The sequence below is a fragment of the Ischnura elegans genome, chromosome 11 (assembly GCF_921293095.1).
Source record: "Ischnura elegans chromosome 11, ioIscEleg1.1, whole genome shotgun sequence".
Lineage (NCBI taxonomy): Eukaryota > Metazoa > Arthropoda > Insecta > Odonata > Coenagrionidae > Ischnura > Ischnura elegans.
Genome location: NC_060256.1, coordinates 46,757,097 through 46,782,044, shown reverse-complemented (window position 1 = coordinate 46,782,044; position 24,948 = coordinate 46,757,097). Strand labels below are relative to the sequence as shown.

Genomic DNA, 24,948 nt, shown 5'->3' with positions numbered 1-24,948 from the left:
CAATGATGCTGTTTTCGGTGATACAGGAATAAGTAAATAGTATAGTTCTCCTCTCTGATAGTATAAAAATGAAGCTGCATTGGCAATGAAGGCCTCCGTGAATTTGTTCTCTTTAGAATCTCAGCCAATGAGTTAGTAAAATTGTAACCTGTATTCCTGTGGATTCCTCCTTCCTCTCCAATCTTATCTTAGTCTCTGCTTCAGTTGAGTAATCCAAAAATTGGTGAGAGTCAGGGCCGGATTTACCCAAAGTGACACTATAGGCACCTCTCCATTGAGCGCCCCTCCTCACTTGAGCCCCCCCTCCCCGATTTTTATGATAAGGCATAGCCACTCGCATGAGGTAAGGTTCGGAAAAAAAGAATAAACAGATATATGGCTGACAGCAAAGTTTATGCTTGAATTTTTATGCGGGAAAACATAGACAATTCAATTTAAAAAACAGCTTTGAGTAAAACTCTATGAAACAGTTTAACTTTTATGCAACTGAAACACTATGAATATCCTTTTCAAAATTATGTCTAGCCTTAATTCATACAACAAAAAAGAAGCGTAGCTTTAAAAAAAAACATTACGTACTGCTGTAACTGAATAAACTTCGGTAGCACGAAATATAGTATAAATTAACTAATTTTAAAACGCATGAAGAGCAGTTGTACGAACTACATTTTCAATTGAACACCGACTCTAAAATAGAAATACGGCCAACTTCATATCTTTCTGCAATTTCTTCTAGAGAAATTAAAGTGCAGATTAAAAACATGAATGAAGACATAAAGGGGCCTGCCTCAAGCACAACGAGAACTACTTCAAAAGTTTCCTTCTTGTCTTTTTTTGGGCAAATTCATTAATTATGGCATCGCAGTTCAAGTTCATATTTAAAGACCTAGCAAAGAGGGCACCTGCAGGCAGACGGAACCCACATAATAAGCCTGCTGACGGCTGTGCCCTTCGAGGCGCCTCCAGTGCAGATCATTGTCGGTTGCCTATATATGTAGTATATTATTAAAGTATTCTACCGATTAAGGCAGGTTTCCATGGAGTGCTTAAGAAGAATTCCGGTAGCCTCCCCTTACATCATGCACTTCCCTCTTCAGTGCACAAGAAGACCTACTACCTTTCATTCTATCTAAAAATCCTATTATTTTCCTTCCCCTCCCTCGTTTACCTAACATTCTTCCCTCCAACACTTGTTTTCAACATCCCGTCCCCGCTAAGTACTCGCTCCATCCATACCTTCTGTCTCCTCCGTATCTCATCTAAAAGCTGCCTCTCCTCACCCACCATGTCCAGCACTTCGTCGTTCCTCCTCCTCTCCGTCCACTTCACCTTCTCCATTCTTCGCCACACCCACATCTCGAATGCCTCGAGTCTTCTCTCGTCCTCTTTCCTAAGTGTCCACGTTTCTGCACCGTAAAGCGCTACACTCCAGATCAGACTCTTCACTAACCTTTTCTTTAAATTCTTACATAGCGAACCTCTCAGAAGCTCCTTTCTGTTAATGAACGCCTCCTTTGCTAATGCAATTCTCTTCCTAATATCCTTACTACTGTATCCGTTTTCCCTATAACGTACTGCCTAGATAGTTGAACTGCTCAACCTGCTCAAGTTTGTCACCACCCACCTTTATCTTAAGTCTAACATTCCTCGCTCGTGATGCTTTAGTAAACCGCATAACCTTGGTCTTCTTGTGATTAATCCTCATCCCACATTCCTCGCAACGCTCGTCTAACGCATCCACTAGAGCCTGAAGCCCCCTCGCTGACTGGCTAATCAACGCCTGATCATCCGCGAATCTCACTGATTTGAACATCACTCCTCCTACTTTTACTCCAGCTTCTAATTCATCCCACGCTTCCCTTACCATCTCTTCAGCTTACACGTTAAAGAGCAGCGGCGATAGAGGACAGCCTTGCCTCACTCCGCGGCCCATTCTTGCCCAGTGCCCACCCTGGTTCTCCGTCCGCTATATGTAGTATAAATTAACTAATTTTACAACGCACGAAGAGCAGTGGTACGAACTACATTTTCAACTGAACAAAGCCTCTAAAATAGAAATATGGCCAACTGCATATCTTCCTGCAATATCTTGGACTGCGACGCCCCAAGGCACGTGCCTATTTTGCCTTACGGTAAATCCGGCCCTGTTGAAGTACCAAAGCGACCGGCATCGGTCGGGAAAAGTTGGGGCCACCCAAAAATTGACGCGGCGACATAGCCAAAAATTTTTAATGTAACAGAGAGTATAACTATAAATGGTTAAGAATCACATGCGAGGGTTGCCCGTAAAGTAAGTTTCCTAGAGAGATGCAGTCGCGAGGTTTAATACACTGAATCCGGTGACACGGGTTCCTCCTCTTTTTCTCCCCGCCCAATTGAGCTCTCTGCAACAATCAGTGATGGCTTAGCAACCGCGTTAACCCTTTCTAACCCAGAGCTGATTCTAGGAGAAATTAAATTTCTTGACTTCTCATGTGAAAATTTTCTTTTCAATCATAATTATTGGGGCAGCTATAGATTTCGCCATTAAACTATGCAGCACAGAAAAATAACTAGTTTAAATCTGTCCTGAATATATGTGAAAATGTACACATTTTTGATGTTGCTTAGAAGCAACATTGGGCTATAAAGGGTTAAAAACGGTTGAAATCCATGTGGAAGTGGAAGCACCTGCTTTAAAGGTTACCAAGCCAACGCTTATTGTTTCAAAAGGGAAACGGGTGAATGAAGACCTAAAGAAAGCCCTTGATTACTTGCTGGATTCCTCTACCTTGGCCATCCTAACCATTTTCACATTGCAAAGTTTACCAAAAAAAACGAGCCAGTGAAAGCTTAATGCTTGTATACGTATTCAAATCGCCAATTATGACCTTTCGTTCATTTTCTTCTTTCAAGGGTGTATTCGAATGAGGCGGTCGACTGCTGAGGTCATTTGCGCCGTAATAGGTGGGTGGGGAAGGAAGGATGGAGAGAAACCCGGCGTCGTAGCGTGATCGTTTCGAAAGAGCATCATGTTTTAACGTCCCTCCACTCGGACGGAGTGTTGCTCTTGAGTTCTTCCGCACAACTTACAAATACGTATCAGGTTTTTTCTGAAAATTTTCTGCCACCACTGGGTTGTGATCGCGGGCCCTAGGGGTACAAGGCCAACACTTAGCCACCGCACCAACCCGATCCCTTCTTTATTGGGTCATACGTCGTAGATATCGATTCTATGGCTGCTTTCGTAACTATACCATTATTGGACTCTTAGGAGTAAAATGTTCCCTGGGCATCCTGCGAATGCCTCTAATTTTTATCACAATACCTACGTGGAATTGAATTTTGAATGAAAATTTCTCGATTTTTCGAAGCCTTGCGGTATATTTATATTTACCAGCCTATTATACCTATGGTATTATTTGGTACGTTTTAGAAATTATTGTGCTTTGAATAAGCGATAAATATATCATTCTGTAAACAAAAACTTAGCTCCACCGCGTTTCCGTGGATTACAGGTATATGAGGGGGGCCCGCTTCCCCCGTGAAATGAGGAAAATAAGAGAACATTTTGTGCCGTGGTCTGAATGAGTTAAATTACTCGTGCGCGAAGGCATTGCTGTAGCATGCAGAGATACCATAGGCGGACCCCGGGGGGGGGGGGCACGTGCCCCCCCCAGACCCTCAAAAATATGCAAGATTTTTAATACGGCCCCATTATGATTGCGTTCGTTTTGTATTACGAGGTATCGTTGTGCCCCTCCCAGAAAAAAATCCGGGATCCGCCCCTGAGAGATACTCTGTTGTATTGCATATTTTAAATATACAGGGGTTTTCAGGAGGAAACTGTTATTCTTCAGGAGGTGGTAGGGGAGACAAATGAAAGTATTTTTTGTCCATAAAAATGGGGTCGCAACTCCTTTGTTACTCATCTATGGCAACGCAAAGATTTTTTTGATGCACTTTGCAGTTAGCATGAAAACAGTTTTTCTTTGGTATCTAGCCTTGTCGACATTATATTTAATACTCTGGATTTTTAAGGACATTAAATAATTAAGGTTGGACGAAAAAGTGCGATAATAATTCTCTTAAACAATCTCAAAATGGGTGAGGTTGTGGAATCTTATCGTTGACACTCGTTCCAAGCTCTCGTTTAATTAAGCTCAATGATTGATTATGCCATTGCAAAGAAAATAAAAAAATGTTTGCGTTGCCGTAGCACAACAAAGGAATTTACGCAGCGACGCCATATTTATGGGCAAAAAATACTTTAAAAAATCTCCCATACCACCTCCTGGAGTATTGCAGATTCCTCCTGAAATACCCTGTATATAAAACTATAACTATGAAGCGTAAACGAGCGTCTTTGCTATTTGGTCCTTAATATTACTTTTACACATCGCAGTAAACAACTTAACAGTGAAAGAGATTTTGGAAAATAACCCTTCATTTTATTTTGAGAAATTCCAGGAAAGGATGTCCTTGTTCAAAGTGCATAGCTGAATAAGAGGGTGAAAAGTCCCCCCTCCTGGATACAACTCTGTGCCTGTGGTTGGCCTTACAATCGCTATGAGTGTGGGCGTTCGTGATAGGACAAAATATAAGTGATATGGCACGTAACAGGTGTTATGTAGGGCCAGGACATAGAAAGAAACAGCTAAAAATGGCCGAAAATGGCATATCCTAATTTTTTTCGCAATGTTCCAGCACCGAAAATTTTTTTCCAGTGCACCAGCCGAAAGGTATTTAGAAACGCCACAGGAAAACATTTTTTGTTTGTGCCCCTCTCAAAAATATTTCAGAAAAATATGTGTTAGAAATTTTCAAATGGACGCCATTTCTCCTTGTCTCACTGAAAATTCTTGAAAGCAAATGGACATTTGCTCCATTAAAAAAGCTTTCAAATGCCGCAAACCGCATAAAAATGTGCTTTCTAGTCCGAGATATCTAAAAAACAGTGACAATCGTATTTTTGAGCAAGTCGGCCCTGGTGGGCCTCTAGCGGGCTGGAAGTGTGGGGAGGTTAGTCCTATTTGATCCCAAATCGTATGCCCTTAGTACGGGAAAAATCCCGGAGGGGGGACTTTTCACCCTCATATTCAGCTACGCCCTTTGGACATTAACCTCACCCTTCTTTAAAGTTATAATTGAAGTATTTAACGGGTAAAGGAGAAAGTTTACGAATTATTCCGTGTGTCTTTTACGGCCTCTGAGAAGCCGAATCCGTTGCCAGCCAACTACCGCTTACGGCATTCGAGTAATAATTGTGAGAAATTTTGAAAGTCAATATTTTTTGCAGTATAATATCCACTGTTCTCCGTTTGAGTGCTTAGGATCAAGCTACTGAATAACCTGTGAAAAAGAGACGTTCCATCACCTTGTTCCAAACGGAGAAAATTTATTTTTCATCGCTAATGTTACATACAAGTTTCTTAAACGCTAAAAATACAACAAAAATAAAGACCTTGAAAAATTACAGAGAGAAATGGGATGGATTAAATCACAATATAAATAAAGAGTGAAATGTATTATTATTTCATTTTCCGCGTGTCAGTACTACGGCCAAATGCCGAATGGAGCAAAACGTTGGTCATTCTTATAACCAGGGGCGCCGACTTGCAAAAAATATTAAGGGGGGACCCAAACCGGGGATCTTGCCCCAGGAAATTTTATAAGTAGTGAGTTTTAAGTTTTTTTTTAGCATTTTAGAATAGTCATAAGATCAAAATTAGAACCCTGGTAACTCGAATCTCGATATCTGGACACTCCGGGGAAAATCGGCAAGAATGATACATTTTTTCTTCACACCCATAACGAATTTTTGAGGGGGCTCGAGCCCCCTCAGGCCCCATGGAGTCGGCGCCACTGCTTATAACATTTGACTTCGCTGCATAGTTTCATAACGTAATTATTCAATGAGCAAATCATATCTCATTCTACATTACTATAATTAGGAATTGTTTCTACGATTATTATGCGGAGTTCATGGACGTATTATATCAGCTTTATCTACTTATTTCCTATACATTCTTCAGAACATAATCAAAATCGTAATGTTTGGAAGGAAATTTCTTAGCTTTTCTACAAAAACACACACTTTATTGCCGACTAGTTTCGGTTACACTGTACCATTTTCAAGACTAGTGGTACAGTGTAACCGAAACTAGTCGGCAATAAAGTGTGTGTTTTTGTAGAAAAGCTAAGAAATTTCCTTCCAAACATTAAATATGGAATTCTACAAAGTAAAGGCCTCAACAATTCAGTGCAAAATCGTAATGCTTATAAAGAGGAATTGTATTTAAGTTTATTACGCAGGGTACATTATTTTTATTGAGTTACAGTTCAAGCGTTCTGTTCATCATAGTAATTGATTCTTGATTTTTCTTCGCTTTATTTTCTGCAAATCAATTTCATATTTACGTCAAGGCTTTGCAAATAACGGATATTAACTATGAAGCTACGATTTTATGTCTATAATATTTAATGCTTAATATTCCTTTAACTCACCGTAGTAAACAACTAAACAGTGAAAGAGTTTTTGGAAAATAACACTTCATTTTCTTTTGAAAAAGAGCTTCAAAAGTCGCATGAATTATTAATTTGGAAAGTCATGTAATACAGGCTATTTGGTAATAACAGTGTTCATTTGTTTGCATAGGATGATCTGCTGAATAACCATCCTTGTTAGCACTTCTCCAGTCTTCTTTTTTCAACACGTTGCTGCTCACCATCTATAACATCGCTTTCGCAGCACAATTCTCTTCTTTTAACTTTTCAGGCCTAGAATCCGAAAGTATTCCAAAGTGTATTCATTAACGAGCAAAATAAGTCACCTTGATGCCCATACTTTGAGAATCCTCATCCATATCTGAAACATATCCTTTAAAAAATCCATGCTAGATCACTTGCAAAATACCTTCCAAAACTATACCAATGACCTAGAATTTCTTTTCTATGTAAGCTACTTACCTCATAATCATAAGCTCATTGACTCGACTGGTCTAGCGGTGGCCATGAATAACTATTGGAGTCGTAGAATAGCGGTTATTCACTCACTTTCACAAACTTTGAACTATTAAAAAAAACAGTGACCGAAAATGCTGAATTTAACTTGAGGAAGCACTTGACGTAAAAATGATATTTATGAGGATTTAACGGGAAAATGTGCTCGGTGGTATATCTTGTCTTCTGAATATAATTAAAATTTCTCTCTAATGATTCACCTGATATTATTCATACTAGTTGTATTTCGGTGCAGTCCATCTGAATATCTGAAGCTCATATGAAAGGTTTTAAATGTATAATAAGCCTCCTCCAGAGTCGTTAATCGACGAACGTAAATCTTAGGGTTATTCAAGTTGCATAGCTGATTTACAAGGAAGCAGTGATAAAGAAACGATGTGAGATCCTCAAGGAAGCTCCTCCAAAAATATTGCCTTTATCATTAGGATTGATGTGACCTTCCCTTGGGTATCCTTCCTTAAGTTTACCCTTGCTGGTTGTCCTCGGTGTCCTCTTTCCTTAACCCTCGAGCGAGCGCGCTGACGTATAAAGTATGCCTATCTTCGAAAACCAAGCATTTCAATATTGTACGTACATTCTGGTCTAGAATGGCCTCGTGTATTCTTACAATGTACAGTCCATAGTGCAAGTTTACATAGCTTGAAGTATTCTAGCTAATTTACCTTTAGATCGGCAAGAGGAACCGACACCCATGGCGAACAAAGTACGCCGCGCGACCGGCCGTGTACCTCGTGCTTCGCTTTTCTTGAATCGCCTCGTGTATTCTTACAATGTCATTTTGACTGTCTGTAGCGGGAGTTTTTAAATCACAAAGTATAGTAGCTTATTTTTTTAGATCAACAAAAGGAACCCGACAACCGTGGCGTAAAAATTACGCCGCGCGACCGGCCGTGTACCAACTGTGCCACCTTTGTACCTTTATATCTGTATCACCTATGAACGTACAAGCTTGAACTAATTTCTAAAATAAAGATAAATTTTAACAAAAATCGAGAGTTATCACATAAATGCATGCATCGTTGACAAAGTGCCGCCGCGCGCCCGGTCGTGTAAAAATATCAGGCGCGCCCGCTGGAGGGTTAAACCTAAATCACACGATGATTTTTTTTCATACCTCCGAGAGACAGCTCCAGCGATCGCTCCAATGATGATGGAAAAAATGACTGATTCTCAGGATCACTTTCTGCGATAGATCGAGGGATGGGATTCCCATCCCTTTCCCTATCACTTAGCACGTCCCTTTCTCAATCGCTGAAACCATATCTGGTACTTTCCTTCTACCAATCAGAACGCACAACGGCCAACAGCGATAGTAACGCCATACTTGGCTCTTAATATATCGGCAGTTGAAAATACGGAAAGTTACTGAGTAATAATGGAAAAAGGGACGAAGTTGAAAGTTCGACGATCATGCACCCCTTCTTCGACGTTCTATAGAATGTAGAGTTTTTATAATAAAATCGAGCGATTATTAAAACAATATTCCGATGGATCTCTCTTCTATTATTGGTCACAGAATTTCTGGTATGGTAAAGCAGGCGCGCAGCTTGGAATTAGGGCTAGGAGGGGATTTAGGAGCAACTTGTACTGGGGGTATGGAATACGGGAGGTGCGGATGCCCTCCCCCAGAAATATTTTTATATAAATGGTTCCAAATGGTGAGTTTTACGGCTTTCTTAGGGATATTTTATTAATCCTTTTACGATTCCATAAGTAAAATTGATCCAATTAAGTGAAATGGATTAAATTTAAAAATTTCTCTGAGTTCTGGGGGGGTTCATTCTCAAAACCCCCCTCGCTCCGCCACAGTGGTAAAGAGCAGTTCCCGGAGGTGTAATTTAGTATTTGACGCAATAAAAGTTGGGAGGTAGACGCACATAAATTGGCCGCGGGCCGCAAAATGTGGCCGCTGCTTGGTGAAGGAGGCAGCCACTGAAAAAAAGTGTGGATTTTGATTGTCCTTATGGGAAATAGGTTCGTGTTCAGGGTGAAATCCGTTGCATAGACAATAATGACAATAAATTATCCATAGGGAGTTCTCAGCGTGAGGGTCCGGTCACTTTATGTCTTTTTCGCTGCGTTCATTGAAAAGATAGTGTCAAAAAACACTGAATTGTAACATGCAGTTGCATAATTTATAAAGATGTTTCAACATATATTTAATGCATGTAGCGTTTGTTATATCTCATCAAAAGACTAAATCGTTAATGATAAGAAAATATACCTCGAAGTATTGGCCAAGTTACGAGAGAAGGTAAATTGGAGTTCTGGAGGAGGATTTTTTTTATCCAGCATAAGCTGCACATTTCATGTATTATTAAAAAATTTCATATATCCCGAATGTCTTTCTCTTAAATGGTGTAGTAATAAAAACATTGTGGGAGATGGAATTCTTCCAGTACTACAAAAAAACCGTAACTCCATTTTCGAACTGTGGCGAAAGTTCTGCGGCTCAATCCGTTGCAATACTTTTGAAATCGACCGTACATTTCTGTAATTTATTGGTTTATGTATTTTTGATCCTCCCCGTCTGCAAAAAAATGAAGTGAAACATATTTCATTTTTATTCCTGGATTTACATGACTTCGCCTCGTTTTTTCGGTCATCAACATGCCTCTCTCAAAAAAAGATTGAAATCTCAATCTACGTAATAGCGCGCAAGCGTAGCGGATAAGGTTCTGAAACAAATCAATCCGATAAAGCGTTCCATCACGACGTAACTTCTGCTGGTTGTTTCAATTTCCGACGAAGGTTGGCCCCTGGCAGATTAACATTTCTCGGACAATGGGGTTTCCCGCGAGGTGTGCAGCCGCTTTTCGACGCTTGACCATCGATCATAGCGTCAAAGCGCCCTCGCGTCTTAAACGAGAAGACTTCCCGGACGCAGGTCCTTAAGCCATTAGTTACCGTCCGTCACTCGAACAGCGATTTCTCTTTTTTCCCTTGTCCGCATTCATGGTTTTGCCCGAGGGAATCAAAAGACTTGCCTGGGAGAATTTAACGCCCGCCATCTTTTGATAGGAGGAAAGGGGGCGGGAGCTCATGAATACGACGGTAATGAGAAGAAAATGGCGGGCATACCTTTCGATCATATCTGTACAGAATACGCCCATTCGCACCCTTCACTTAGCGACCAATTAAATGGTTCAGACGTCAGCCCGACGTGAGGTATCCATTCGTAGCGATGATTTTGATGAGAATTTTTTTGTATCCGCCTCATATTTAGTATGATAGCACGATAATTTATCTTATTTTCTTCTTCAAATCATATAAGTCAACCTATACGCCCCGTTGTATTTTTCTGTTGGTCCCAAAATAAAATCAAATCACAGATGCCGCAATATATGTGTACCGAAGCAGTGTCGATCATACCTTTACCGAAGTGGAGGTGGGCTATAAATCACCTGGTACCTTTAGCAACTCACATTTTCTTTTTATACTAACAAAAACTGCTCTAAATTTCCCGTATATTTGAATAACTACGGCTTGTGTAAATGCAGGAAAAGTTTTCAAATTCTATTTATTAATCCGTTTCCGTAGCATTCGATTTTATTCGCGAGATATGGAAAATCCAGAGGGCATAAAAAGTCTCGATTGCCTGATTCTTACTATTCTGGCTGACGTAAAAAAAGTACTCTTCTTCTATTACGATCGAGTTATGTGCGTATTCGAAGTCATTGCAGTTCATTAATACAAATCAGAATTTTTAAAACCATAAAATATGCAGTTACATGTGAAGTACATAAAAATGACGCAAGGAGGACATTTTTCTATGCCTTCTGAATAGGTCATATAATGATTTGTTTTTAACTTTTAAACTTTCGTCCAGCTCTTCTCCATCAATTTCTTCAACGAAGGATGTTTTACTTAACTCACCTTTTTTTCTTCATACTTTATTACGTCACTTTTTACCATCTCGGCGCCGAATATTCAAACGTAATTTATCGCGCTTCTCATGTAAGCTTAATTTAATATTTCCTGTCTTAATGATCCCGTTGCTATTCATTGAGCTAACGTTGTAACCTAGGAGAAGGCTTTTGCAAATTATTTTGATTTATTGGCCAACCCACACTTAAAATGACATTAGGTGGTAGTAATAGGGTGGTTTCCTATTATTTTTTTATTGCCTAAATCCAAAGATTATTACTCCTGAAGTACGTATTTCACGATTTTAGATTTTTTAATGACGATATCTATTTTTAGCGATTTAATGAAAAGTGAAAATTTTCAAGCGCGCGAAAACGCGACGGCTAAGTATGAATGCTGGGAAAACCCCGTGTGACCTCATTCTGGTTCCCGCTGTCGGCGTGTAAGGTGACCCTGGGGTGAGGCTTTGAGCGCTGATATGATGCAGGCTGCTGGCAGGTAGCAGAGTACCCTGCTAGCCGGTAGCGCTTAAGTATTGATAAGGGTTATTAATACCCTATCAAACTTTCCGAACCTAGGTAATTTTAATGGGTGATTATTAAGACATGTTTCCCTGAGATCTGTGCCTCATGCATGGATTGGTAATCTCAGACGATGTAAAACTCCTATCTACTCGTGTAGAAACTAGGTCCCTGTGACGTCACGTGGAGTGACATCGCATGGGCGTCAATCTGGCCTTTTTCAAATGCGGTTAAAATTGACCATTACCATTCGTCTGAACTGAGATTTCCAAAACAAAATAATTTGTATATTATGAATACACTAATGGTGGGTAACGAATCGCAATCAATGCCTTTCGTTTTCTTTGATGAAGGAAACTACACTATTGCAGGTAGCTTTCAAAGTGGTCGTCCTAGTTAATTTTATCTGTTACCTGACCTTTAAATTCCTTCATTGAGACAAGCACGTAACCAGGTGGGGATGCTTTGGTGAATTCAGTCTTCTTCCTCCCCTCCCACCCCGAAATATTTGGAGGCCTCTTGTGGCGACTGTCCGCGATACACCCGCAGAGGAGGCCAACATCCCAGACGCGTTCGGAGACCAAGTCATTACATCCTTTTCGGTAAAAATCAGCTATGAACGTAAACTTCAGCACTATGCAAACGAATTTTATATCTCATTGAATGAAATCGATAGTTTTCCGTTGCTTGCGAAATTGTCAGACAACAAATTGTCAGTACAGGCAGCCCGCATACCACCAGATCACCTTCCGGAACGGAGGCTGCGCGCTGGGTTAAGTTTGCTTGAACAAGTGAGAATATATATCTTTAAGAGCGACACGGAGAACATAATATTAGATCCCCACTATATTTCCAGGTCCGACAGAAGTGATGAATTAAGAGAGATATTTAGCCGAACGGATAGATATGGAAATTCGTTTTTCCCCGAATCATTAAGGACTTGAATAAATGCTAATAGTAATTTCGTATTTCTTTTTTATGTGTAAACGGCTGGTGTCCTAAAACCCCCTGGCATACGCCATTTAGACGGCTTGCGGGGTGGTATGTAGATTTAATTTCTGCCCATGTGCTTGCGTTGATAGTTTGGGGGTTTTCATCTCTGGTACGTGCAGAAATAGGCTCAAATGCGATTACCATATATTTGCACGCGGAAAATTTATCAGTTGCAGTATGGTATCCTACAAAAAATTGTGCCTCATCATATTATCAGTATGCTAATTAATCATTCTTAAGATGCAGAGATAGCTAAAGTAATTGGGTTAGGAGCTGAGACTTGCGGGAAAGTTAATTAGAATATGAATATTTAGCAAGATCCTGTTTTAGTCGCACGATAACATCTTAATGATTTCATATGGTGCCTTGTGTTGCACCATGCCGTATTCTTACCTTTGAAACCAGCGTTGTTAGTTAAGAGAGGTTAGGCATTTGATGATTTGGATTGTTCTTACGGTGATAATATACAACACAGCAATAAAGTTTCTCCGAGTAGAATTTCATTTGTTCCCGTAACGCGAAGAAAAAAATGACAAAGACGACCTTAAAGTGACGAAAAATTCTGCATTGAGATAATTTTCTTGACACTAATGGGCAGTATTCTCGTGGGAAGCTCTGAAATCAAAATATTTAAAAACTGGCCGCGAAACTGAATGCGGCAACAAAACAAACCATTATTTATCTCTTCTCAGTCTCAACCTTGTGGAAGTTCATTTTATCGTAAACGAAAAGAAAAAACTTTGCTACGTTCCACCAATTAATTTTCAGATACAGTTAGTTGCGATTCACCGGCGTCATCTTCAGGTACCTTTCGTGAGGTACGGTGCATGGAAAGTAGTTGTATTTGAAATTTAATCGGTGGATGTTTTCCCATTCATTCGCGAAAATACAAACGATATACCGCGAAACAAGTTTGTGAGGGTGATTAATGGTCGAATTAAATTGAATAGAAAAGAGGTGCTCTTGAAATCTGCTACATCTGCCACATGCACAATGTACTTGAAGGTAAAGAGCCATAAAGGGTGTATAAACCGGCCGGCCTCGGTGGCGGTGGGGTTAAGTCCTCGCCTGCCAAACTGAAGGTCGCGGGTTCCAGTCCCGCCCTTCTCAGGGAATGGTTGTGTGTGGTAGTCGTTGTTTTATATTATTTCCCCCGATGCAATAGGCCTCAAATGAGCTGTTTTCGGGGCGATGAAATTAAATAAATAACCTAATCAAACAAAACGTTTTGTCTGCTTTAGCAAACGAATAATACAGTAGGGATTTTACGAAAAGACACCATTCTAATGTCAGATAAACATATTTCTGGTCTACTAGTATTTTTCTATTTTAGACAATAAACCAATCGTAATTTTGCATTCTCATGATCGGAGGCGTAACTATAGGGAGGAAGAGGGGATGTATCCCCCCCAAAGCCTCAGAAAAATCTGAAAAATATTTTAAAACCTTATCTCGAATTGATTTATATCATAACTGCTTCTGCTTAAAGTTAAATTTTAAGTGCCAAAATGATGTAAAATGAGTTTTCATGCATGTTATTTTTCAGTGTATTTCCTGAGCTCCCCTGGGGGGAGTTGGCCTCCACTAACCCCACTCATCCATCCCCAAAGCCCCCTCATCCCACCAATGCATATTTCTAGTTACGCCACTGCTCATGATAATAAAACAATAAATCATATTAACAGGTGTTTCCAAATGAATTTCGCTTTCTAATATGTATTACATAGAAGTAAGAACTATGAATCATACCTCAAATGAGAGAGAAACTCAAACAGTTTTACATAAAAGTCTACAAATTTTCGATGTCAAAACATCATTCGTCACACGTTACACGCCAAGAAGATGTGCGAGTTCTTCCCAAACGTTGATTAGTGTCTCACGAGTTATTGTTGAATTAGCTGCTTCAATCCTGTGTCTTGATTCGGAAAGGTCGTCTGTTCGTGGAGGCACGGATGTTATTATCACTAGAACGATCACAAACGAACTTACTACCGAACGCACGTTGCACAGTTACTACAGATTTCGTCTTTGCCAACTTTAAAACACAAAAGCTTTCTGTTCACTAGTCATCAAATTTTCTACTAGCGCCAGTGGCGCCGACTCCATGGGGCCTGATGGGGCCCGAGCCCCCTCATAAATTCGTTATGGGTGTGAGGAAAAAAGTGTCAGGCTTGTTGATTTTCCCCGGAGTGCCCAGACATCGAGATTCGAGCTATCAGGATTCTAGTTTTGATCATATAACTCTTCTAAAATGCTGAAAAAACTTTAAACTCACTACTCATAACATTTTCCGGGGCAAGATCCCCGGTTTGGCCCCCCCAATATTTTTTGTAAGTCGGCATCCCTGACTAGCTCTCTCTAACGGATGGCGGCGGAAACATTGGGTGCACATGTGAAATGCTACCCACAAACAAAACTGTTTGATTAGCTCTTTCATTTGATGTATCATTTATAGTTGTAACTTAAGTGCAATAAATATTATTAAGCGTTAAAACACCGCCATTCATTTTAAAACACCCAGTATTATTATGATGGATTGCGTGAAGATCGAATACGTTAAAAATGGTATTTCAGTCCGTGCTTTTTATATTTGTCATCATAATTCAAGTTCCTCAATGAATTTCGATAGTTAGCCTAATTAGTGTACCGCCCAGTGGGTGGAATAATATTATTTCTGCATCGCTGTTATTAACAAAAAGCTGTCCATCCAATGTGCCGGGTCTTGAGTTGATTTTGGCTGATTTATTTTTTATCAATTTTTGATATCAGAGCGAGGTCACCGAACTCTATAGGTATGTATGATACTCTTCTCCAAGCAGTTAAGCGCTGCTTGAGCGTTCATGTGACTCAATGTGTGGTGATATCCCGCATCGTGGATACCCCGTGGAAGAATTGCGTTGTACTTTAACTATCTCCAAGTTTTTCGATGGGCTAATTCCGAATTCCTTGTGCAGTATTCACATGCATTGTGAGCTGCAAGAGATCAGTCACTTTACAACTACATGAAATCTTCAGTTTACTTGCATGCTTCTTAGATTTGAAGTTAGGACATTTTTTATCAGGCGGCGAATCTTGTTTGCACATATTTCCTTTATTTTTCAACCTCAATGTAGCTGATTATGACGTAACTAGAAGTGACTTATGTGGTTACCAGATGTCAATATATAATAAATGTAATATTTGTTTGGTTAGCGAAGGCACGTTTTTAATTCACGGCAGAGTACATTTCTTGGGAGAAATGTTCATTGTCTCGTGGTAAAATCTTATTATACCATTTTCAATGAACAATAATTGAGAATACGTCTGTGGTGGAATTGTATGGTTTGGTGTGCGGAGAAGAGTGATAGCAAAAGTTATATGCGTCATAGGGAGAAAAGGGAGTAGAGAAACCTAGCATCAGCCCGTTCTTAAAGAAAGCTGCCGGGCTTCGAACTGGTCTTCGGGATGGGAAGCCAACATTATATTCACCACACAAATCGGAATCCTGTGGAAATGTAATCATAATTAGTAATCAATTCTACCCAAGTATTGGAGTAATTATTTTTTCGGCATGGGGTTTAAATTTATGCGTGAGCTCCATGTAGGCGAAAGTATTTTAAAGCAGGTATGGAGTAACGGCGTCAAATATTCAAAGTGGAAACGTTGATTGCTCAATTTGTCGCAATTCATCGGCTACCATTGATATATTCTCTAAATTTTCCATAAAAAAAGAGATTTATTACTGAATTACATTACTGACGGATATCATTGTTTGTCGATCCCTAAACAGCCTTGCAATTCATTCGACGCTAAATCACTACGGTAACAGTTTTGCAGTGGGAATGAATTACTCGGTTTACAATATTATGCCAAATTCTGTGGGTTTTTACGTTCCTTGTGACGTCAAATCTATAGTTTGATCGGAGTTGTGAGGTGAAACCTCTATTTCGACCTCACCACACAAAACGAGTTAGAAATTGTGGTTTGTGTTGTGGGAGTGAGGTTTACCCTTGACCGTGAGTAACCGCGGCCCACATTGTGTTGGACGGATAAAAACTGTGTGATGGTAACCGAAGGGGATCGGGTTGGTGTGTTGGCTACTGGCTTGAGTGTTGGCTTCCCACCCCATGGGCTCGGATTCAAATCCCGGCGGTGGCGCTGCCGGTGAAATTTCAGTGACTGCTCAATCCCTGCTTGAATATTATGTGGAGGAAAAGTCAAGCGCAACACTCGTTTCCGTCGGATGGGACGTTAAGCCGTGGTCCCCTTGGTACCTTTCTTTTCGAGTAGGCTTATGCCGTCGCCTGGTTCCTCTCCATGCTTTCCTCCATACCCTTCCCTCATGGTACAAATGACCTCAGCTGTTGGTCGCCGTCTACAAATACCATATTATATCTAACATGGTAACCGAAGTTGTTTTTTCCGCATTGGGGGGATCTCTCTGCAAATAGGTTTAAAGGCCGTTTTACACGGTACACGGAATTGCGCAATCTGACGTACGTGCGAAGGCGCAATCAAAATTGCGTCGTTTAAAGCGGTGAATTGCTAAAACACATGCGAGAATGCGTGGATGCGAGACGGCAAAATAGCCCCTGTTCTAATTTCGTTCATGCATTCGCGCAATTCCACGCCATTTTAGAAATTAATGCAGCTCTAACCTGCGCAATTCCGTGTCCCGTGCAAAACGGCCTTAAGAAATTGTTGCAGACACTTGTCGATATTTTTAGCGATAAACCCGATATAAGAGACATGATACAACATGACATCGAGCTAGTGGACTCTGAGAAGTTGCAAATCAAGCCATATCGTTTGTCTCCTCTACAAACGGAAATAATAACAAGGGAGAAGTATATAAGATGGTAGATATGAGGATATTTGGAGAAGGGCTTTCAGATAACACCTTACTTCTTTTATTAATTGCATGGCAAAAATGAAAATATCTCTAGAGGATAACAGTTTGCAAAGAAATATATCAGCTGTAGCTGTTCTTTCAGAACTGCATAATAGTTATACAGGACATTTTTTTGTTTCCACGCTATGCTTTGTTCTGACCGAAAAAGTGAAACATGACCCTTTAAACATAATAACCTTGGTGATATGTTTAATTTTCTATATCTGAGCTTGACATTTTTTTATATTTTTAATTTTAAAATCTCGCGTAATTAACTACGATTGGAACACCTTTAACAAAATCTTCCGTGTTAATATTCCGTTAAATTTTTTTAAGCTATACCTAATGCCTTATTTTTGCACCTTTAGAGGACTCTCTAGGTAATCTATTGGGGGTCATTGGTGGTTAGCTTATGATTTTTACTTAAATAAAAATATATTCCTTCTTTTGGTCGAAAAGTTTTCTCCCTTTTTCTTACGTTCCTATCTTATATTTTCGGAAGCAGCTCGAGATCTATGATGAGGATTTGGTCCTTTAGAAGATAAAATAGAATACTTTTGGGATTAGAATGGTTCCTAACGGATATCAAGGTGGATATTTTTCGAGTACATATTCTTTATGGGCGCAAAACATCAGTTATTAAAACATCTTCGATGTCTTTCGGAAATGGTGATCGGAGCCTCTGGACATTGCCAAAATATCCTTGAAATTACCTAATTAGGTCGCTGAGACTCTTAAAGCTTGATTCATTAATTTCAGACTGAAAAATATAACTTCTGTCCATCTTGTGATCAAATTAGTCACTCAGTAAACCATATGATTTATCTTCATGTAAAATCCGTGTCACATTAAAAACAACAAAAATTGGGATATTCTCTGAGGCATGTTAGTTTACCCATAATCCTTGAACGCTGGTAATTAAACACATTTCTTCAGATTTAATGCAAGTTTTGGAAACTTGTGTTTTGCTCCTGGAAAGATTTTCACGCTTGAAAATGCAATGATAATAGTCGATGTTCAGCATGTCCAAAATCAATTTAAATATAATGAGAATAGATTAATGAATTCCAGACGAAAAAATACAACTTCTGCCCATTTTGGGATCAAATTAGTCGCTCAGTAAATCAAATGATTTATCTTCGCGTAGAGTCCATGTCACGTTACAGACAAATAAGATTAAAGCGGGATATCTCTGAGGCATTTTTGGTTACCCACAATCTTTATACGCAGTCAATCAACTATGTTTATTCAGATTTATGCCTATTTTGCATTCGCATGTTTTGCTCCAAGTGAGATTTCACACCTGACAATATAGTGATAATGATGCTAACCGCGTCCAAACTGAATTGCTTTTTTATGCTGAAAGCTTTATTATTCGACTGTTCTTTTATCTTTTATCGAGAGATTTTCTTCGCTTTCCTGGATATGAGAGCTGTTAATTAACTCTTTCATTGTTCAGCCGCTAAGTCTCGATGAGTTACGATGGCTTTCAGCGTGGAGGATTTCCGCAGAAATTTTGTATGCGCTTTAAAGTGATTGGTTGAGCTCATGGCTGGTTGAACGCAATGAACAGGATTATGGGCGTTGAAAAATTCTTTTAGAGCGAAATTTTTTATACGATCAAGCGTATCGACCGATTGGTCCTTTTTGAAGCATTTCGAAATGAGTGTCTTTCACATCGCTCTTGGCGATTCTGGAATTGTAGATAGACTGATGGCGTAATTCGTGACTAATGACATTCGATTGCACTCTTCATCCATCTTTGTACTTGGAATGAGAACTTCATTACAATGATCACGTCGATTTTCCTGTGGCCTTTCACTCGATGGTAATTTTTTTGATTTTAATGGTTTTGTCGGAAAATTTATATGTTCTTGCTGCGCATATTCCTGGGTTAATTCCGGCTTATAAACTTCGCACTTCCACTAAAAGTATTTGCGTAATATTATTTGCCTCGACATTATCTAAGTTCGTGGCCTCGGTAGACATGAAAAACCAGGAATACACCAAAGACCGCTTTTCCAAAAATAATTCCAATTCATTAATTAAATTCAATATTACTAATAACTTCAGGCTTTACTTTGTGAAACCTCTCCATATTGGAAGTAAGGAATTAAAACTTTGTAAGGTTCACTGTTATTTAATTATGGGCACGACCCGGGTTTCGTAACTTGGTTGCATCGTCAGGTGACTGATCTTGCATGCATCATACATTTATACACAAAGTACACAAGTGACTGTGAGTACATCTATTGGAAAGGAAAAGGACTGGTTGAAAGAGCGGGGGTGGGGGGGGGAGGTTTAACCAGTCCTTTTCCTTTCCAATAGATGTCCTCACAGTCACTTGTGTACTTTGTGTATAAATGTATGATGCATGCAAGATCAGTCACCTGACGATGTAACCAAGCTACGAAACCCGGGTCGTGCCCATAATTAAATAACAGTGAACCTTACAAAGTTTTAATTCCTTACTTCCAATTAAATTCAATGCTTAAATAATTAAATGAAACAATAAACTATTGACGAAAATAGGAAATACCCACAAATTATTTTAACTCATCAACCGATCAAATATGATGTATACAAAACGAGTGTATTTGTTTGTCGAATATTGCACAAAGCATTTTTTTCATAATTGGATACTGCAAGCGAATGCCGCCAGAGTCCTATAGTCAAAAATTTTACAAAAGGTCAGGCGTATTTCAGAATGATGCATATGAAGACTAAGCCATGATAACTACGGCCAATTTGAAAATAACAAATTATGACCTTTTAAATTTTAGCATAATACAAACGAAAATTTATAGCTTATTTAATGGAATATATTGTATTACTATGCGCGTGAATTGGCAGCAAAATACAAGCCTTTTTTATATGAACTTTCTTTCAATTGTATTAGGTAAGATATTACACAGTTTTGGTCCCGTACAGAAGAAACTCCTTTTGTGCTTAGTTAAGTTAGGTTTGAGGATAGGGATGCAGAAAGGAGCCCAACCCGGAAACTTTTACGTTCATACCTCTAAATCCCTCAATTTTATTATTTTAATTATTATTATATTATTTTAACCCCCCAAAGCTATTTTCTTCTTGATATTCGCACTGCTGGGAAATTTAATAACCAATGAGCTTCCTAAATTGTTAATTTTTTTAATCTGTCGAAGTTTAAGCCCTCTAATTTAATTTTAGGACTTGTTTTATTTACTCTAGAGGTAAGAGGTTCAACTAATTTTCCTTTCTCTATTCCGTTCGAGCAATCAAGTACCAATTTAGATACGTTGGGGTTGACGATTTTCTATTCGTTCGATCAAGAATTTTTAGACAAAAGTCAAGAAAATCGTTGAAATGCCTCGCTTGACTGACGCTGTAAGGATAAAGAGTGAGAGATATCGGGGTTTGGGCTTAATGACGCAACATATCGATATATTTTGTGAAGTATTTCGAAAATGAATGAGACTTTAATTTTTGCTCATGTGTGAACTATAAAAATTTTTTACTCTAAAAAAATATGTGGTCGTGGAATTGGCTGAAGCCACAAAGAGCCCGAAAGTTAACCTTCAGCGCCATGAAATGGTGGAAAGTGATGAAAAACGAATTGCGTTAATGTCCTCCCTACGGGCTTTAATGCGTGATTTTTTTTCAAGAATTAAATCTAAATATTATGTTAGGTAGCACAGGTAATACTATTCTTCCAGTAGATATTTGCAATGCAGGGGCGAATTCGCATTTGCTTCTCTTTTGAACTCACTCCCTCCACACACTGACCTTTTGTCACTTCCATTGAAATCCTTCACAAGCCTATCCCTATATTATCTGTCACCAAACTAGCTTGTTCCTGCCGATTTTCGCTGTCTTTTTTTTGTAAACTTTGATTCATGAATCGTCTTGTTAAATTGCTGGTTTGTCCTGAAATCTAAATATTGTTACCTGGCCACTATAAAATGGCAACACTTCTGTACTGTTACACTTCATTGAAAATATCTATACTTAAATATTAGGCTATGTTTTATTTACTCTAGAGACTAAGCTAATGACATTTCATTAATTTTCAGGTGTCCAGTGAGTAATGCCAAGGAAATTCCATATAGTCATGGCCACACTTTATTGATGAAAGGCATTCTAACCATATGTAAGTCTATGGATGATGACGGTTCGTATTCTTTTTCGCTCACCCAATCTCGTAAAACCGGTTTGGATTTTGAAAGATCAGATAACTGCTGTGAAACATTTACTTTTGACAATTAATTAGTGAACTATTTCTTTAATTTTCGTAAGCCTCCTCTCTCACCAGCACCAATTGGTACTGCGAAACTTACTCAAGCCGCTCACTCGATAGCCCGCTGAGAAATTGCACTTTTCACCGTTAAAATCCAATTAAAATTTACAAATTTCGATATAATTGACTCGGTTTCCTTATAGTATGTGCTTCAAACAGGTTCTCTGCGAGTTGTGATGTGTCATTGGAGAAGGTAACGTGAATTGAGGATTTCATCTCGTCTCAAGGAAATATGGAAGCAGTGTTCTCTTCACAATACGTGTGACGTGACGCTTGTTTTCAGATCGAGAGAATTTTGGGGCCTTATGTCGGTAGTACGTAGTTCACCAATCAGTTGAGGTAATTTAATTTTCAACGTGAATGGAATTCTTTATTTTCACCTAAAATAAAGGAGAATAACAATTTTCAGAGAAACGGGCTTTTTATCATATTTATGAGTAATTTAGGGTTCAATATCGGAAATATTTTCCACGCTGCTACATCACCATCCTTTTTCGCCGTTTTACACGGGGCACATCATTGCGCAATCTGACGTATGCACGGAGGCGCAGTCAAAATTGCGTCGTGTAATGCGGTGAATTGCTAGAACGCATGAGAGAATACATGGATACGAAAAGACGAAATAGCCCCTGCTCTAATAGGGTAGTTTTCTTCATCAAAGAAAACGAAAGGCATTGATTGCGATTCGTTACCCACCATTAGTGTATTCATAATATACAAATTATTTGGTTTTAGAAATACCGCTTCAGACGAATGGCAATAGCCCATGCGATGCCCCTCCACGTGACGTCATAGGGACCTAGTTTCTATACGAGTAGATAGGAGTTCTACATCGTCTGAGATTACCAATGCATGCATGAGGCACAGAGCGCTACCAGCTAGCAGGGTACTCTGCTACCTGCTAGCATCCTGCGTCATATCAGCGCTCAAAGCCTCGCCCCAAGGTCACCTCACAATGCGGCAGCGGGAACAAGAACGACGTCGTACGGGGTTTTCCCAGCATTCATACCTAGCCGTCGCGTTTTCGCGCGCTTGAAAATTTTCACTTTTCATTTAATCGCGAGAAATAGATATCGTCATTTAAAAATCTAAAAGCGTGAAATGCGTACTCCGGGAGTAATAATCTTTCGATTTAGGCAATAAATAAATAATAGGAAACTACCCCATTCCGAGCTCGCATTCTCGCAATTTCAAAAAAATTTTCTTAGCTAAACAACGCAATGTTATGCCCCGTGTAAAACTGCCTTTAGTTCAGTTATCTCGTGCGTTCAATGCTCTAAGGGTAAAATTTGTTGTAGAATTTTCTAAGTCCTAATATTCGTTTTCTGGTAGCATCATAATTTGAGCTATCTCTGGCCTTATCTGGCGAGTGGTTGGAGACAGATACTATACTATTGATATTTCGCAACTCTCCCATCGGTCCAGCTTTTAGGGGGGTTGAAACCCATAAAGCTTAAACTACAATAGCCCCACTGCAGAAATTGTTGCCCATGGCCTCTTAGCATAATATTATGATTTTGGCGCATTTTCAAAGGGTTGTGATTCCTTGATACATTATAGTTAATATGATAAATCTTGTCGGAATAAATATTTTATAAGAGTTATAAATATAATATTAGGATTTTCTTGAATGACTAGGATTTAATTTGCTCAATTTGGTTTCATTTTTACTGCTTATGGGGTTATTTAACAGTTATCCGTTCTCATTTCTCATGAAAATGACACCAAAGACAGGTGAAACCCTATTTATAGGTGTATAAATGTAGGACTTTGCCCATTTTTTATCATTTTGATGTCTCCTGTGATTCTTCAGTGCTTTTTATTGAATCATCAAGTAATTAGGTGCATACATATTTCCTATATGATTGTAGGCACAAGATATTTATTTCTATTGATAAATGATTGTTTACATTGGAGTGTTAAAATTTTAAATTTATCCTTTTTATCCAATATCACGCGTCTTTGTAATGCAGTACATGGAATTTTGACCTCTTTTTAACTTTCAAATAAAAAAAATGTTCCTTTCTCTATCAAGTTGGAGTAATCAAATACTAATTTCGATGCCTTGAAGTTGATTTTCTATTCGTTCTATCACATTCTTTTTAGCAAAAAATCAAGAGAATCGCAAAAAAAATGACTCGATTGATTGACGTTTTAAAGATCAAGAGTGAGAAAAATCGAGTTTGGGGCGAATGACGCAACATATCGTCAAATTTTGTTAAATATTTCGAAAATGAATGTGACTTTAATTTACGCTCATATGGAAGTGAAATACAAAAATGCCTTTTAAACCTAAGAAAAATCTGAGGCCGTGGCATTAGCTGAAACCACAAAGAGCCCGAGAGTTGACCTTCATAGCTATGATATGGTGGAAAGTGATGGCGTCAATGTCCTCCGCATGGCTTTTAATGCGTGATTTTTTTTCAAAAATAAAATCCAAAAGTTTATTTTGTAGCATGCAATTATTCTTCCGTTAGAAATTCAAAATTCAGAGTTAACCTCTTAAAACGGTGGCTATCTCGTGGTTTCAAAAACAATTTTATAAAGGGAAATATCCTTCAATATCCTTCGTGGAAAATTTTCTTTTTTCAGGAAATATTTCAGACTTTTACGTCACTATAGTATTCAGTTACGTCACTTTAGTTAAGTCAAACTGTTGCTAAATAAATATTTCCCGTGACTCGTGACATTTTACTCCTCCAAAATACGAAATCAAGGACTTAGTCCAAAGAAAAATAGAACAAGGCCTTCCGATGGCAATTAATTGAACATAGAGATGTTATTTTTTTGTTTCTTCCCATGATTCGGCTAATTTTGGTAACATTTGGAAATTTATTACATCTTAAGATTTCAATTTTTGCTATTGATTTCTCATTCTCTGTGGTTCAACATATTTTCGTCCCTTGTTCTCACTCGGGCTTGTCATATCATTGTTTTTTGCTGAAGTAATTGATGTGGAATAAAGTTTCTATACCTTCGCGCGGAAAACGATAAATTTTTATATTTTTTGCCGATTGCTCGTATGCTGTATAGCTGGGATAAAGAAAAAATTTCGACAATGCCTTGGCCTATTTTCTCTGAAGACCTGCAGATTAGTTCTCAATGGAGAAAGATTAGAACAAAGTATCCTCGCTTAGTTAGAAAAAACCTGTTCTAAGACGGAGGGCTGCATATTTAAGGTGTTTGCAAATGAATAGCGGGATTACAGCACTTTCTAATATTTATTACACTAAATTTACAGTTTTAAATCATACATGAAAAATGAGAGAGAAACTCAAACAGTTTTACATAAAAGTCTACAAAAGTTCAGTGTATGCACCATTCGTCACACAGAACACGTAAAGGAGACATGCGAGTTCTTCTCAAATAAGGATTAGTCTCTCTGGAGTTATTGTTGAAACAGCTGCTTCACTTCCGTTTCT

General features: G+C 38.8%; 1 long non-coding RNA gene across 1 annotated transcript in view; it reads left to right on the top strand.

Annotated features, from left to right (window-relative positions):
* The window catches only part of LOC124167945, a 98,172-nt gene that overhangs the window by 3,747 nt on the left and 69,477 nt on the right, over nt 1–24,948 (top strand). Inside the window, exon 2 of the long non-coding RNA XR_006866795.1 lies at nt 21,303–21,379. This is a non-coding gene — a long non-coding RNA (uncharacterized LOC124167945). The remainder of the gene's footprint in view (nt 1–21,302; nt 21,380–24,948) is intronic.